We start from the raw sequence: 15,536 nt of genomic DNA on the forward strand, positions 1-15,536 counted from the left end.
TGGTGTTGAGGACCTCCTTTAGCACCCCTACAATGTTGCTCAGGGTAGAATTGATGGATCTGAGTTCCTCCCTGAAGCCCAAATACTGTTCCTCCTGCAGCTGCTGGGTCTCCTGAAACTTGGCCAGTACCGTTGCCATCGTCTCCTGGAAATGATGGTATGCTCCCATGATGTTGGAGAGGGCCTCGTGGAGAGTGGGTTCCCTGGGCCTGTCCTCCCCCTGTCGCACAGAAGCCCTCCCAGTTCCCCTGTTTCCCTGGGCCTCTGTCCCCTGAACGGTGTGCCAACTGCCACTGCCCCTAAGTCCCTGTTGTTGTTGGGGTGGTGGGTTAGCCTGGGTTCCCTGTAGTGGTGGACACACTGCTGATTGACGTGTCCTGGGGACAGAGGTATGGGCCCGCTGGGTGGGTGCTGTGCTGGTGTTTCCAGATGGGGCAAGCTCTGTAGTGGCCTGTGCCAGTGTGAGGGGAACCGACTGTCCCGAGGTCCCAGATGGGCCGGGCTGGTCGTCTAGATCCAGTTGGACAGAGCTGCTGTCATCACTATGTGCCTCTTCTGTTGGTTGTGTGGACCCTCCTGTGCGGTGACGTTGGGTAGGGGTCCTGCAGGGGTGTAAGAGCATGATTATTGCATCTGGGTGTACCATGGTGTGCAATGGGTGGGTGACCGTGTACCCCAGTGCTTGCCTTCCTGTGTGGGACCTTGTGTGATGATGGTTTAGGGGGGTGTATGAGTATGTGCACTGGCCATGCATTGGTGATGGGTGTCCATGCTTTGTTGTTGCATGCAGGGCTTGGTGTTGGGATGTGTGGTTTGTGATATTGGGACAATTGTGAGGAGTAGGAGAGATGGGGATGAGGACGAGGGTGGGGGTATGTGATGGCATGCAGGTAGGGTGGGGGATATAGTAGTTAAGGTTTGACTTACCAGAGTCCATTCCTCCAGCTACTCCTTCGAGGCCCTGAGGATGCAGGATAGCCAAGACTTGCTCCTCCCATGTTGTTAGTTGTGGGGGAGGAGGTGGGAGTCCGCCACCAGTCCTCTGAACCGAAAGGTGGTGTGTTGAGACCACGGAACGCACCTTCCCCCGTAGGTCGTTCCACCACTTCCTGATGTCATCCCTATTTCTTGGGTGCTGTCCCACTGCGTTGACCCTGTCCACTATTCTTCGCCATAGCTCCCTCTTCCTAGCTATGGAGGTGTGCTGCACCTGTGATCCGAATAGCTGTGGCTATTCCCAGGTGATTTCCTCCACCATGACCCTGAGCTACTCCTCAAAGAACCTGGGGTGTCCTTGCCGTGCCATGTGGTGGTGTGGGTGATGTGTGGGGTGGGGTGTGTTGTGATATGTGGGGTGATATTTAGTGGTGTGTTGTGTGAGGTGCGTGGATGTTATGTGGGTGATGGTATTGTGTTCCTGTGGATGCTTGGTTGTAGATTGTAGTGTCTCTCTCTGGCCTTCTGTCGCAATTGTGGTCGTAGGGGTTTGTGGGTGATGTGGGTGTGTGTTTTATATTGTACTGGGTGTGTGGGAGTGGTGTGTGTATGTGTATCAGGTGTGTGTATTTTGATTTGTCCAATGTGGTAGTGTTTTGTAAGAGTGTTTGTATTTTGAGCGTGGCGGTGTGTACCGCCAATGGAATACCGCGGTTGAAAGACCGCCGCGTGGATTCGTGGGTCGTGATAGTGTGGGCGTATTTCTGTTGGTGTGACGGTGGAGGTTTTGTTTTCGCCAGTTTATCACTGACCTTTGGTGTGGCGAACTTGTGTGGGTGTCTCAATTTTGGCAGATTACGAGCTGTGGGTCAGAATGACCGTGGCGGAAGTCCGCTGCTGCGGCGGTGTATTGGCGGTCTTCTGCACAGCGGTAAGCAGCTTTTACCGCCAATGTTGTAATGACCCCCTATATCCCTTAGAGGCGGGATTGGATGTATTCCTTCAGTCACAGGAGATGGGACTCTGAAATGCCTTTACCCCATTTTCCATGATTCAGAGAGTACTCTCTCTGGTGAGGAGACATTCAGCGGAGATTGTTTTGATGACGCCTTTGTGGAAGATTCAACCTTGGTTCCCTGTGGCTTTGCACTGTCATGTGCTCGTCCGATAGGCATTGCCTCTCATCCATTTCTGTTGCTGAACCCAGCGGGGTTACCTCATCTGCTGATAATGACAGAGCAATTGTCGCACACGGCATGGAGACTTTCCAGGGACGTTGGCAAATGCCTTGAGATTTGGAAAATGCTTTGTTTTTCTTGTCTCAATCCTAGGACTTCTACTCACAAACTATACGAGTCATCTTGGAAGGGATGGACAGGTTGGTGTGGTGAACAGCGTATTAATCCCATGGGAGCAAACATTATTATGATTGTTAATTTTCTTTCACAGGGCTTATTTTACAGAGCCATCAATAATTTTAGGTCGGCGATTTTGGCAGGTCACCCTCATTTAGAAGGTAAAGCAGTAGGCGAAAATCCTTTAGTATGTAAATTGTTGCGTGGAATGAGAATGGTCAAGCCTCCACAGCCTAAATATTTGGTTCTTTGGGACGTGGATATAGTTTTACATTTTTTGAGGGCCTGGCCTTGCAATGAAGTTCTTTCATGCAAACAATTGTCAGCGAACCTTACTATGCTTCTTTGCTTAATATCTTGCTGCCATGTATCAGATGTAAAGGCCCTCGATTTAGCAGGTAGAGTATTTACTCCTTGGAGAGTGTCTTTTACACTTTCCAAAAGAACAAAGACAGCCGATAAATGTATTACATATCCTGCTTTTCCTCACCATCAAAAGTAATGTGTAGTTAAATGTTTAAAGGCTTATGAAGAGGCTACATGTGAGGTTTGTCATGACATTCAGGGCAAATTACTTATTTCCTTGCAGAAACTATTTGGACCAGTTTCGTCAGCTACGCTAGCCAGGTTGGTTAGATGGTTGCTACACATGGCTGGTATAGATGTTTCAGTATTAGGAGCACACTCTGTTCGAGGAGCCATGGCATCCAAAGCCTTTTGTACAGGTTCTCGTCTAGAGGACATTATGACAGCTGCAGACTGGGCTTCAGATTCTTCATTTAAAGTGTTTTATCATAAGCCTATTGTTGATGTAGCATCGGTAATGGTGGATCAACTTTGAACTAGCATGATCTGAAGCCTCCGGTCCTACATAGAATTAAAAAATTCTAGCTTTTGCGTCAAGAATTTTCAATTCTATTAAGGACACAGAGCCAAGGATTATCCCACCCTTATGATTGATAACATTTATTGTGTATTGACATGTTTATTACATGTATTTGAAATTAAATGTCTGTTATTCCCGCCTGGTTACTAAAATTGTTTGATAGTTATTACTAATACATTTGTTCATCCTAGGTGTGGAAAACAAAGGTACTTGAGATCTGGATTTTGAAGGTGTGGATGGAAGTCCCAGCTCTATTGTATTCGGTATTGGCCTTCTTCTGCGGTTGGAGCCCGTTGGCTGATGAGATCGCTAATTTCATGGAGTCGGATTGTTCAGTTAAAGACTCAGGTTTTTGGTTCACTCCTTCTCAAAGAAAGAGGAAGGACCCAGTTGTTGGTGACATTTATATATGGGGGTGACATATGATTGGACAGCGATATGAACTACTGGGAATGTTGGGATATGTAGTTTTCTGTTTAAAGTGTTTTCATTGATGCAGTAAAGAGATAAAGAGAGAGAAGCATAATTCTCACCTCTGTGTCCTTAAAAGAATTGAAAATTATGGACGTTAAAGCTAGAAATATTTTTACTCTCCCTCTTAATCTGTCTGTACTTAAAGGCCACACCTCGATATCAATAGAAGTGCAGACTGGTGGTTTTGCCTTCTTGAACCCACTGATAAGGTAAATGTGAAAATCAAGAAATAGTGGACAAAGAAGGCAGGGTCACAGCTTCCCAGGTACAACAGTCATTCATGTGCTGTAGTCAAAGACTGACTACCGCTATACCATCAAAGTAAGTACGTCTATACTTAGCCATACACAATAACCACGATTACATAGTGTTAGTTCCAAGGAAATAAAGAATATACAGAAAAAAGAAAAGATATTGTAAAATATACATCAAGAGTTGATGGTCCAGAGGGGAAAATCAAGATTGGAGATTTGAGGTTTAGAATGCTGCGCGCCTCTCAAGCCCTACTCTCCTAGGTCCCACAGATATCATAAATGGTTGATTTCTGAGGGAGTCAGAAATAAAGTCAAGGAGGGATGGGAAGGAACCAGAAAGAGGCACTGAGAGAGTAGGTCACAGATGGAGGGAGAGAGTGGCATTAGCACACATCTATTGTAACAGGTCGATATTGGGGGGGGGTGAAGGAGGAAGAGTGGAGGGGAGGGGAAGGAAGAAAAAAGGGAAGAAGGCAGGAAGAATGACAGTGAGGGAGAAATGTGAAAGGGATAAGGAAATGAAGAAATAAGGAAGGGGCGGGGAGGCTGAGCACTAAAAGATGGAAGGAGACTAAATGGAGGAGGAGGAAGAGTAACAAGGAAGTAAGAGAAGAAGGAAGGACCAAAGGTGGTAAGGAAAAGAGGGTGGGTTGACATTAGGAACTGAAGTCAGGAATGGAGGAAGGAAGAAAAAGCATGAAAAAAGGAAAGAAGGCAAGGAAAGTGAGACCAATAGAGAGGGGAGGAAGTAAGTAAAGGTATAAAAAGAGGTAAATTGGGAGTGGGTGTGAGAATGGGTGGGTAAAAGAACAAAGTAATGAATGCAGGACGATACACAGAAAACAAGCATTTGCAAATCAATCGGTCTCCCATTTGCGAGAGTTAGAGCCAATGGCGTTGTAAATGACATTGGGGGTCATTACAACATTGGCGGTATAAGGCGCTTACCGCCATGCAGAAGACCACCAATACACCGCCGCCGCGGCACACCGCCACAGCTATTATGACACACATCACGGAATCTGCCGAAATTCAGACACCCACACAATCACGCCACACCAAAGGTCAGCGATAAACATGCAGAAACAAATCCTCCAACTCCACGCCAACAGAAACACGCCCATGCCATTACGACCCACGAATCCACGCGGCGGTCTTTCAACCGCGGTATTCCATTGGCGGTACACACCGCCGCGCTCCAAATACACACACATTTACAATACACCATCACATTGGACAATTCGAAATACACACACCTGATACACATACACACACCACACCCACACATCCAATACAATATAAAACACACACCCACATCACCCACAAACCCCTACAACCTGAAATTCTGAGAAAAGGCAAGAGAGAGAGCACAGAATAGACAACCCCATCACACAGAGGCACACAACACCATCACCCACACAACATCCAAGAACAAAACACCACATACCACTACACTCACCACACTCATCACCACATACACCACCCCACACATCACCCACACCACCCCATGGCACGCCAAAGACACCCCCGCTTCTCCGAGAAGGAGCTCAGGGTCATGGTCGAGGAAATAATCTGGGTAGAGCCACAGCTATTTGGCTCACAGGTACAGCACACATCAATAGCCAGGAAGATGGAGCTATGGCAAAGAATAGTGGACAGGGTCAACGCAGTGGAACAGCACCCAAGAAATAGGGAGGACATCAGGAAGAGGTGGAACGACCTACGGGGGAAGGTGCGTTCCACGGTCTCCAGGCACCACATCGCGGTACAGCGGACTGGCGGCAGACCCCCACCTCCTCCCCCACAACTAACAACATGGGAGGAGCAAGTCTTGACCATCTTGCATCCTGAGGGCCTCGGAGGAGTCGTTGGAGGAACGGACACTGGTAAGTCAAATCTTAAATATCACATCCCCCACCCTACCTGCATGCTATCACACACTCCCACCCTCACACCCTCCCCTATCACCCAAACTCCTCACTAATGTACTAATAACACAAACTACACATCCCAACCCCAAGACCTGCATGACACAACTAAGCATGGACACCCATCACTAAAGCATGCCCACTGCACATACCCAGAACACCCCCCAACCATCAGCACACAAGCCCCCACACAGGAATGCCTGCACTGGGGTTCACGCACACCCACCCATTGCACACCACAAAACACACACATGAAATAATCATGTTCTTATACCCCTGCAGGAACCCGAAGGAATGTCACCACACCAGAGGGTCCAGACAACACCACTCCACCCCCAGAAGAGGCCCACAGTGACGATAGCAGCTCAGCCCTACTGGATCTTGATGACCAGCCCGGACCATCGTGGGCCTCAGGACAGTCGGTTCCCCTTGCCCAGCCACAGCCCAACACCGAAATTCCACCCTCTGGTAACACCAGCACAGCACCACCCAGCGGGCCCAAACCTCCCTACCCAGGACAGGTCAATCAGCGGTGTGTCTACCACTACAGGGCACCCAGGCTAACCCACCACCCCAACAACAACAGGGACCTGGGGGCAGTGGTAGTGGGCACACGGTCCAGGGGACGGAGGCACAGGAACACAGGGGAACTGGGAGGGCTGCTGTGCGACAGAGGGAGGACAGGCCAAGGGAACCAACTCTCTACGAGGCCCTCTCCTCCATCATGGGAGCATACCACCACTCCCAGGAGACGATGGCCACGGTCCTGGACAAGTTGCAGGAGACCCTGCGTCTGCAGGAGGAGCAGTATTTAGGGTTCAGGGAGGAGCTCAGGACCATCGGCTCCGCCCTGGGCACCATCGTAGGAGTGCTGACGGATATTCAAAAGACCTTGAGGGACACTCTGGCACTCCAAGGGGCCCCTGACACTAGCCACGACGATGAACTGCCCACCACCTCCGCCGGCGCTAGTGGGCAGGACGCCCCGCCACAGGACCACCACACCAGCACCACACCCCCTGCAGACGGACAACCACCACGCAAGCGGGCCGTGAGATCCAGGAACAGGACAGAGCAAGATGGCAAGACCCCCGCCAGGAAATAAGACCACCCTGATTGTCCCCCCACTGTCCCACTTTGTTACCCTGTCCAAATCGGAACTGCCCCAGCTCCACTTCCAATGGGCAGATGTGCAATGTACCTGTGAGACTAATAGACTGGACTCTGCCATGGACATTCCTCCACCATCACCCATCACCATTTTACAACCCCCCTTCATTTTTTAGCACTTAAATAAACACCCTTGAAACACTAAAACAACTGGAGTCAGTCTATGATTTGTAATTTTGTATTATCAATTACAGTGTCATAATGGGTTACCCACTGGAAGGCTAACATACCAATGTCACACATCACAAGCCCTTCAAGGATGCAAGCAGTTGACACGTAGGTTACCACATTTGTGAAACTGAAATGGAAGGGGACAACTCAGTTAACAAATAGTGAGTGAAATGTCAGTACAGGATAGAGGTAAACGTGTGAAAGTTAATGTAATGTTAAACCTGAAAATGTACTCACCTGTGTTTCACTGGAAATATTGCTGTATGACTGACTCCCTGTTGTCGTTTTCTCCTTCCTCAGCTTCATCCTCATCACTGTCCACAGGCTCCACAGGCTCCACAGCTGCTACAACACCGTCATCTGGATCATTCTCCTGCAGAAAAGGCACCTGGCGTCACAATGCCAAATTATGGAGCATGGAGCAGGCGATGATGATGTCACACACCTTCTTCGGTGAGTAGAATAGGGATCCACCTGTCATATGGAGGCACCTGAACCTGGCCTTAAGGAGGCCGAAGGTGCATTCGATAACCCTCCTAGTCCGCCCATGGGCATCATTGTAGCATTCCTCTGCCCTGGTCCTGGGATTCCTCACTGGGGTCAATAGCCAGGAAAGGTTGGGGTAACCAGAGTCCCCCAATAGACATACACGGTGCCTCTGGAGTTGACCGATCATATCAGGGATGCTGCTATTCCGCAGGATGTAGGCGTCATGCACAGATCCAGGGAACATAGCATTTACCTGAGAGATGTACTGGTCTGCCAAACAGACCATCTGGACATTCATCGAATGATAACTCTTCTGGTTTCTGTACACCTGTGAACTCCTGCGGGGGGGCCAGAGCTACATGGGTCCCATCAATGGCACCTATGACGTTGGGGATATGTCCAAGGGCATAGAAGTCACCTTTCACTGTAGGCAAATCCTCCACCTCAGGGAAAATGATGTATCTCCTTACGTGTTTCAGCAGGGCAGACAACAATCTTGACAACACGTTGGAAAACATAGGCTGGGACATCCCTGATGCCATGGCCACAGTTGTCTGAAAAGACCCACTTGCAAGGAAATGGAGCACTGGCAGCACCTGCACGTCAGGGGGGATTCCAGTCGGATGGCGGATTGGTGACATCAGGTCTGGCTCCAACTGGGTACATAGTTCCTGGATTGTGGCACGGTCAAACCTGTAGGTGATGATTAAATGTCTCTCTTCCATTGTCAACAGGTCCACTAGCGGTCGGTACACCGGAGGATTCCGCCATCTTCTCATATGTCCCAGCTGACGGTGCCTAAGAAGGACAACAGCGAAGAAACAGTCACTATTCCTCCAGGTATGTACCCACAGTCACACAGAACACGGCACCAAACACAAAACCGTTCCTGTATGTGTGTTGAGTATAGGCCTAGCTATGTGTGACGCAGTAGTAACTGAAGCCATGTGGGCCCCTGAAATGGCGGCTGCCTGACCTCTAAATTGGGACAATGGGATTGTGGGGTAACTGCGCTGGCGTTGCACACCGTCGCGGTAGGGGGTCATAGACCGCGGCGCAATGCTGCATTGGTTAACATTGGACCCTATGGGTCCCAGGAGCCAATGAACAGGTGCGCTGGCGGTGATGATGCGCCCCGCCGCGGACGTCACCGCCATTTTCTATCTCTTCAATCACTAGATACCTGACCTTCGACAGGAGAGGACCTACACTGCTAGTGCTGCTGTGAACTCGGTCTGGAAGCGACGATGGCTGCTGCGTCTGGGGAAAGGGCCCCTGCCTTCACTGCACAGGAGTTGGAGAAACTTGTGGATGGGGTCCTCCCCCAGTACATGCTACTCTACGGTCCTCCAGACCAACAGATTAGTACACAGGGAGCACGTTGTATGGGCTAGGCCTGGGTGGAGAGGGCTGGGTGGAAGAGGGAAGGGGCCAGAGTTCATACTACAGTAAAGCATGGGAATAAATGGGCCACATGGTCAGAGTAGGGAGGAGGCCACTCACATTGATGGTGCAGTTGGTAATGACTGTTCCTCTTCCCTTGTGCATGTCATGTAGGTCAGCGCCCACCAGAAGAGGGACATTTGGCGTGCCATCGCCAAGGACGTCTGGACCCTGGGGGCCCACCAGAGACGGGGCACCCACTGCCGTAAGAGATGGGAGGACATTCACGCTGCAGCAAGAAGACGGCGGAGGCTCAGCTGGGGATGGCCTCCCAACGTGGGAGGGGTGCCTGTCGCACCATGACCCCCCCTGATGTTCCGGATCCTGGCGGTGGCCTACCCGGAGTTGGATGGGCGCTTAAGGACATCACAGCAGACACAAGACACCTCATTCTGCGGACTTTGCGTGCAGTGGAGGGGTCTGGGTGGGGGAGGTGGGCTGTGGGTGTCCCTAGGCCAGGGCGAGTTCGGTAGGCAAGGCCCCTCCGTAATGTAGGCCATGTGGCACTCTACTCCACCTCAGAAGAGTGACAAGTTGAGGTATAGTTGCCCCTGTGGCATCCATGTGCGCAGATTTCCACCTCCCCTACCAGCACCGCCCTCCCAGCAGCCCCTCAGCATACGCCCCGTGCCCGCTCACCCAGGAGGGTGGGCATCACCTTCGCCCCAAGCACCTCAGGCCCTGCCCCAGTCACCCCAGCTGCCCTCAGTGAGGAGGCCATTGACCTCCTCAGGTCACTCACTGTTGGGCAGTCTACCATTGTGAATGCCATCCAGGGTGTAGAACGAGAGTTGCAACACGGTAATTCCTGGAGGGCATTCATTCTGGTCAGGCTGCCCTTCAGCGAACCCTGCAATCTCTGGCCTCAGCACTGTGTCTAGCCTCCCCCCTCCAACTTCCTCCACCCAGACCCAATCCCCTGTACCCCAGCCCATCCCAAGCACACCTACAGACCAGCATGCACACAAGTCAACACCCAAAAGTAGCTCAAGCAAACATAGGCACCACACACACCACAGGCAATCACACATACAGACACAGCAACATCCACTGTCTCCACTGTGTCCCCCTCCTCCTCTTCTCCCTCCTCCCTCCCAGTCTCGTCTACACACACACCTGCATGCACCACATCTACAGGCACTAGGACTCGCACCAGGACACCCTGCACCACAAGCCGCTCACCTGCACTCACCACCTCCACTGCCATTTACACGTCCCCTGTGTCCTCTCTCAGTGTGTCTGTGACGCCCCCTCCCAAAGTACCCAAACGCCGGCAATCACTCACCCAACATCCATCCACCTCACGACAGCCTCCAGTACCTGCACCTGTACCCAAAACACCTAAAGTGACACCTCCTACAACCACCTCCTCTTCCTCCACTCCCAGACCCCCTCCAGCTACCCATCCCAGTGTCCGTCAGAAACTGTCCCTATGTCAAATTGACCTTTTTGCCCCCCCCTCCAATTCATCAGTCCCGTCGTAGCGCCTCAGCCAAAAAGCCTCCAGTACCAGTGGTGCGTGTTCCAGGTTTTTGGAGTGCACCGTCCACCAGGGCAGGCAGTAGGACCCGGAGCCAAGGCACTGGTAGCCCACCCCCTGTAAAGGCTCTGAAATTGGAGAGTGGACAACGGGACTGTGTCAAGACTCCTGGTGGGACAACAAGTGAAATGGGATCGAAGGCGATTGGTGAGTCAGCTGTAACTCCAAAAAAGGTGGGGAAGGTCCAGAGGAAGTCTCCCCAGCCTGTTGTGAGTGTCACGGCGGAGAAGTGCGCCATCATTTCCTGCGGTGCAGACACAACCGCCAGCACCGTCGTCACTGGTCCAGAGACCACTGTCAGAGTCACAGCCCAGGAGGGCCCAAGTCTTGTTACTGGTCAGGAGACCACCGCCGGAGTCACAGCCCAGGAGGGCCCAAGTCTCGTTACTGGTCAGGAGACCACCGCCGGAGTCACAGCCCAGGAGGGGACAGGATGCCACAGCCCCGCTGGCCAATGATGGAACGTCATGCCACACACCAATGACCAGTGTGGAGATCGTCATGCCACACACCAATGTCCAGTGTGGAGATCGTCATGCCACACACCAATGTCCAGTGTGGAGATCGTCATGCCACACACCAATGTCAGTATCAGAACCGCTGTTGTCAAAGCACCACTGAACAGTCCTGAACCGCCATGGCAAAGCACCGCTGAACAGGGCAAAGACCGCCATGGCAAAGCACCGCTGAACAGTCCTGAACCGCCATGGCAAAGCACCGCTGAACAGGGCAAAGACCGCCATGGCAAAGGACCGCTGAACAGTCCTGAACCGCCATGTCAAAGCACCGCTGAACAGGGCAAAGACCGCCATGGCAAAGCACCGCTGAACAGGGCAAAGACCGCCATGATAAAGCACTGCTGAACAGGGCAAAGACCGCCATGGCAAAGCACCGCTGAACAGGGCAAAGACCATCATGGCAAAGCACCGCTGAACAGTCCTGAACCGCCATGGCAAAGCACCGCTGAACAGGGCAAAGACCGCCATGGCAAAGCACCGCTGAACAGTCCTGAACCGCCATGTCAAAGCACCGCTGAACAGGGCAAAGACCGCCATGGCAAAGCACTGCTGAACAGGGCAAAGACCGCCATGGCAAAGCACCGCTGAACAGTCCTGAACCGCCATGTCAAAGCACCGCTGAACAGGGCAAAGACCGCCATGGCAAAGCACCGCTGAATAGGGCAAAGACCACCATGGCAAAGCACCGCTGAACAGTCCTGAACCGCCATGTCAAAGCACCGCTGAACAGGGCAAAGACCGCCATGGCAAAGCAGCGCTGAACAGGGCATGCACCGTGTAGGAATGAATGGACTGCCACATCAGGCATCCTTATCCCATGTGCAGCTGGGAGAGGACAGGAACTTTCACGGGGAGACTCATCCAGTCTGGGCAGTAGTCCCCCTCCAGAACCAGTGGAGACCTGCATCTACTTGAGAAACTGTGGCTTTGCACTCCCCAGGATGCAGCAGTGGGCAAACCACCCACTGCAGAGACTTGAGAGACTGTGGCTTTGCACTCCCCAGGATGGCACAGTGGGCAAACCATCCACTGTAGAGAGAAAGAAGGGGAGAGCAGGCCACAGGCGCATAAAGGGGGAGCGCCTGTGTATGCAGAGGACACCCCAAGAGGAGGAGGTGAGCCTGGGTTTGAGGGACGGAGACCTTGAAAAGGCACAGGATTGAAACTGTGCTCGAAGACCTGAAGTCAACCACATGAGAGAGGTGGGAAGAGAGCGTGAGAGAGCAAGAGAGAGCGGTGAGAGAGAGTACAAGAGAGAGAAAGGGATGAGTGGTAGGGACACCAAGAGGTGGGGGGAGACATGAGGTGGACCAGTGCACAGCATGAGGAGGTACAGGAGGGTAGCAAGTGTGAGCATGCAGTATGGAGAGGAGACAGGGAGTGTGAGGGAGGGATGAGATGGGACAGTGGGTGGGTGGGAGAGAGATGACAGGGTTGGTGGAAGTGCAAGGGAGATATAAGTTGTATTGAAACTGTTTGTGGTGGAATTGTGTGGCATGGAATTGTGTGGTGTGAGGTTGTGTAGTGGAAATATGTGGCATAGTGTTCTGTGGAAATTTGTGGATAGTAATTAAATGGCATTACATGTCCTGGAATTATGTAAGGTGAGACTGTGGTTTATGGAGTTAATTATGTGGAATAGTATTGTGTGTTGTGGGTTGGCATGTTGTGGAGTTGAATTATGCAGTGTGCTGTTAAGTTGTGTGGCGTGATGTGGAACTCTGTGGTGTGGATTGGAGGTATTTGGTGTGTTGTGGAATTGTTTTGTGTGTTTGAAATATGTTAGCAATGTAGTGTAAGACACAAATAAGGAGGGTGCAATAAACAACAAAATGCAACAGTAGCACTGAAGTCCAGAACATCTGTGTCACTGAAGCTATTCTGATGGGGCTAGGGGTAAAACAATCCCCTGGTAGAATGGTGAAAGGCAATCACGCAGACACATACGAGTACATGTGTGTAATGTTTTAATTGTAAAGTACATAAGCCAAATGTGTGCACAGAAGTAAACCCTTATAAACCAATTAAAAAACAATGAAGAAATTATCGAAACACATCCTGGAAATATAACAATGTGGACTGAGTAAGGACTAGCACTATTCGCACCAGCCTCTCCTTGCAGTTCATGAGGATGCCCAATGTAATTAGCAATTACCTGAAGAACAAAAAGTTAAAAAGATCTTGTTTTTTCCTAAATGAGGATTTTGCTGGTTTCAGTATACAACACTGTTTTGTATCAGCAAATAAAATTCTTATCACTAACAAGGTTAGGCATTTCAGCTCAAGCACGAATTACAGCTAAATAGCTTCAGCAACATTGCAGGTGCAAAACCTACAAGCCTCATGCACGAAACCAAAACAAACTACTCACACGCTACACCTTAAACACGCTCCTATCCCAGCCTTTACTTCCAAAAAACAAAACAAACAACACATAAAAAATTAAAGGGAAGCTTCACAAACATAAGGGTAGCTTCCTGAAACACGGATCAAAAGCAATGTTGTTGTGCTCCACCGCTGTTTCTACTCGAGGATGCTTACAGCTTGTAACATCACATAGGCTTACAATGTAGCCTCAGGATGCTTTCAACCCTTGTTCACGCTTGCGAAGTCCTCTTTATTTGTAGAAATGGCACAAGATTGGGGTATCTTTAGATCTCTGTCCTGCTTGCAATAAACCCTTTCCTAGCTTAACAAGGTTGGGATGAGAGGTGCTTTTGCTTTTACAATTGTTAAATAACACCAGCAACAAAGAAATGCTTCAACAGCAAGCAAGAGGTCAATTAAAAACAAGCCAAGCCTGGGAACTAAGACAAACAAGTTAGAGCTATTAGCGTTGTAAAGAAAAACGCAGTGCGATCACGCTATGTGGAAAATAAACAGATAAAGTCTGGACACCGAGCCTCGTATGTTTTTAGTGGTTTACCGGTGCTGTGTAGGTGGGTTAAACACCCGAAAAGGCATGACGTATGCATGCCTTTCACAAATGAAAGCAAGCGGATTTTAAAAGGCAAGCCCATGAACCAATGTAAGTGATTGACGTGACATAGGCGTGGTTGTTAGCCCAAAGAGAGATTACAGAATGGGATGGAGACTTTGCACTCACCCATAAAAAGCGGCAACTTGTGTGCTGAGTGTAAAAACCAAAGCAGGAGCTGCTTGTGTCCTCTTGCAGCTGTATTTAGGCAGCGTGTGTTGAAGTGGCATTATCACACATTTTGTAACTGGTAAATGTCACAAGAGAGGAAGTAACCTATGAAAGAAAAAAATTGAGAGAGAAATGGGCAGACATCAGAAATCGCTGCAGCATCGCCGCAACCTTTCCAACCAAAACGTAAGCTGAGTCTAATCCTACGCTTCATAGAACTGAGAAATCTGCGCCTGGGTGGGGGTCCCCTGTTTAGCTTCTGCTGCTGCACCAGCACTAATGGGAGATGTTGCCAGGGCTGGCTTTAGAGCTGGTGGCGCCCTGTGCGACGGTCTTTTTTGGCGCCACCCCCCTCGCCCCATGACCACCTCCTCAGATTCCCTCACTGCGACCCAGCAAATGTGCTCCTCATCTCTCCATAGCCCCTTTTCACATACATTCATTTGTTTTAAAGCGCTTGTATATATGACTTTACTAATCCACTCAGCTATCCACATAAAATATAGTTCTGTTCTTTGAAGTAGGCATATTAACCCTCTACACTACTTTATAGAGCATCAAAGCTGCCCCTAGGCAAAACTTCCATCCCTCTCCCTAGCAGGAACATTAATCACAAAGGTAACTTGACATTTTAATTGCTTCCTGAAGGCTGGACGCACGAGGAACTTTTCAGCAGGTTCTTTTAAATCGCATATTTCATAAGTTATGTCAGCGCCCCCAGTCCAGGTCAGCACCCTGTGCGGCCGCACCACTCGCACCGCCCTAAAGCCGGCAACGGGATGTTGCCATGTTCTGCTGTTACCCTTTACCCCTATTACCTCCTCCCACGAGAACAACACCTCTCTTTCCGACAGTCTACAAGACTGGACATCGAACACTGCTGGCAGCTGGTGAGGAAATGACGAACAGCATTGGAACCTGCTTGTGTATTCCAGAACACACCCACCTATCAACTCACACTCATGTCATTTACCATGGCTGCAGCCCAGAGTTCATAAACAGGGCGCCTAAGTGCCACAAAAGGAAGGCAGCTAGTGCTGTGTGCCCCAGGTCGCATGCATTTTGGGGTTCGGCTGTCCAATTACAATATGTTTTTAATAATAAAGCAGAAGGCATGTCCGTTCCTCCTTAGTGCAGTTCACGCGGCCACACCGCTAGATGGTGCTAAACCCATGTTTTTATTTCCCCCAGAGTTACGATCTGCTTCTAGTTTTAGCCCCACGA

General features: G+C 50.4%; 1 long non-coding RNA gene across 1 annotated transcript in view; it reads right to left on the reverse strand.

Moving 5' to 3' along the window:
* The window catches only part of LOC138247319 (uncharacterized), a 36,007-nt gene extending 20,812 nt beyond the window's left edge, over positions 1 to 15,195 (reverse strand). Inside the window, exons 1-2 of the long non-coding RNA XR_011194434.1 lie at positions 15,131 to 15,195; positions 14,271 to 14,417 (exon numbers count right to left, since the gene is read on the reverse strand). This is a non-coding gene — a long non-coding RNA (uncharacterized lncRNA). The remainder of the gene's footprint in view (positions 1 to 14,270; positions 14,418 to 15,130) is intronic.
* Positions 15,196 to 15,536: the final 341 nt, after the last annotated feature.

This window comes from Pleurodeles waltl, chromosome 7 (genome assembly GCF_031143425.1).
Source record: "Pleurodeles waltl isolate 20211129_DDA chromosome 7, aPleWal1.hap1.20221129, whole genome shotgun sequence".
NCBI lineage: Eukaryota > Metazoa > Chordata > Amphibia > Caudata > Salamandridae > Pleurodeles > Pleurodeles waltl.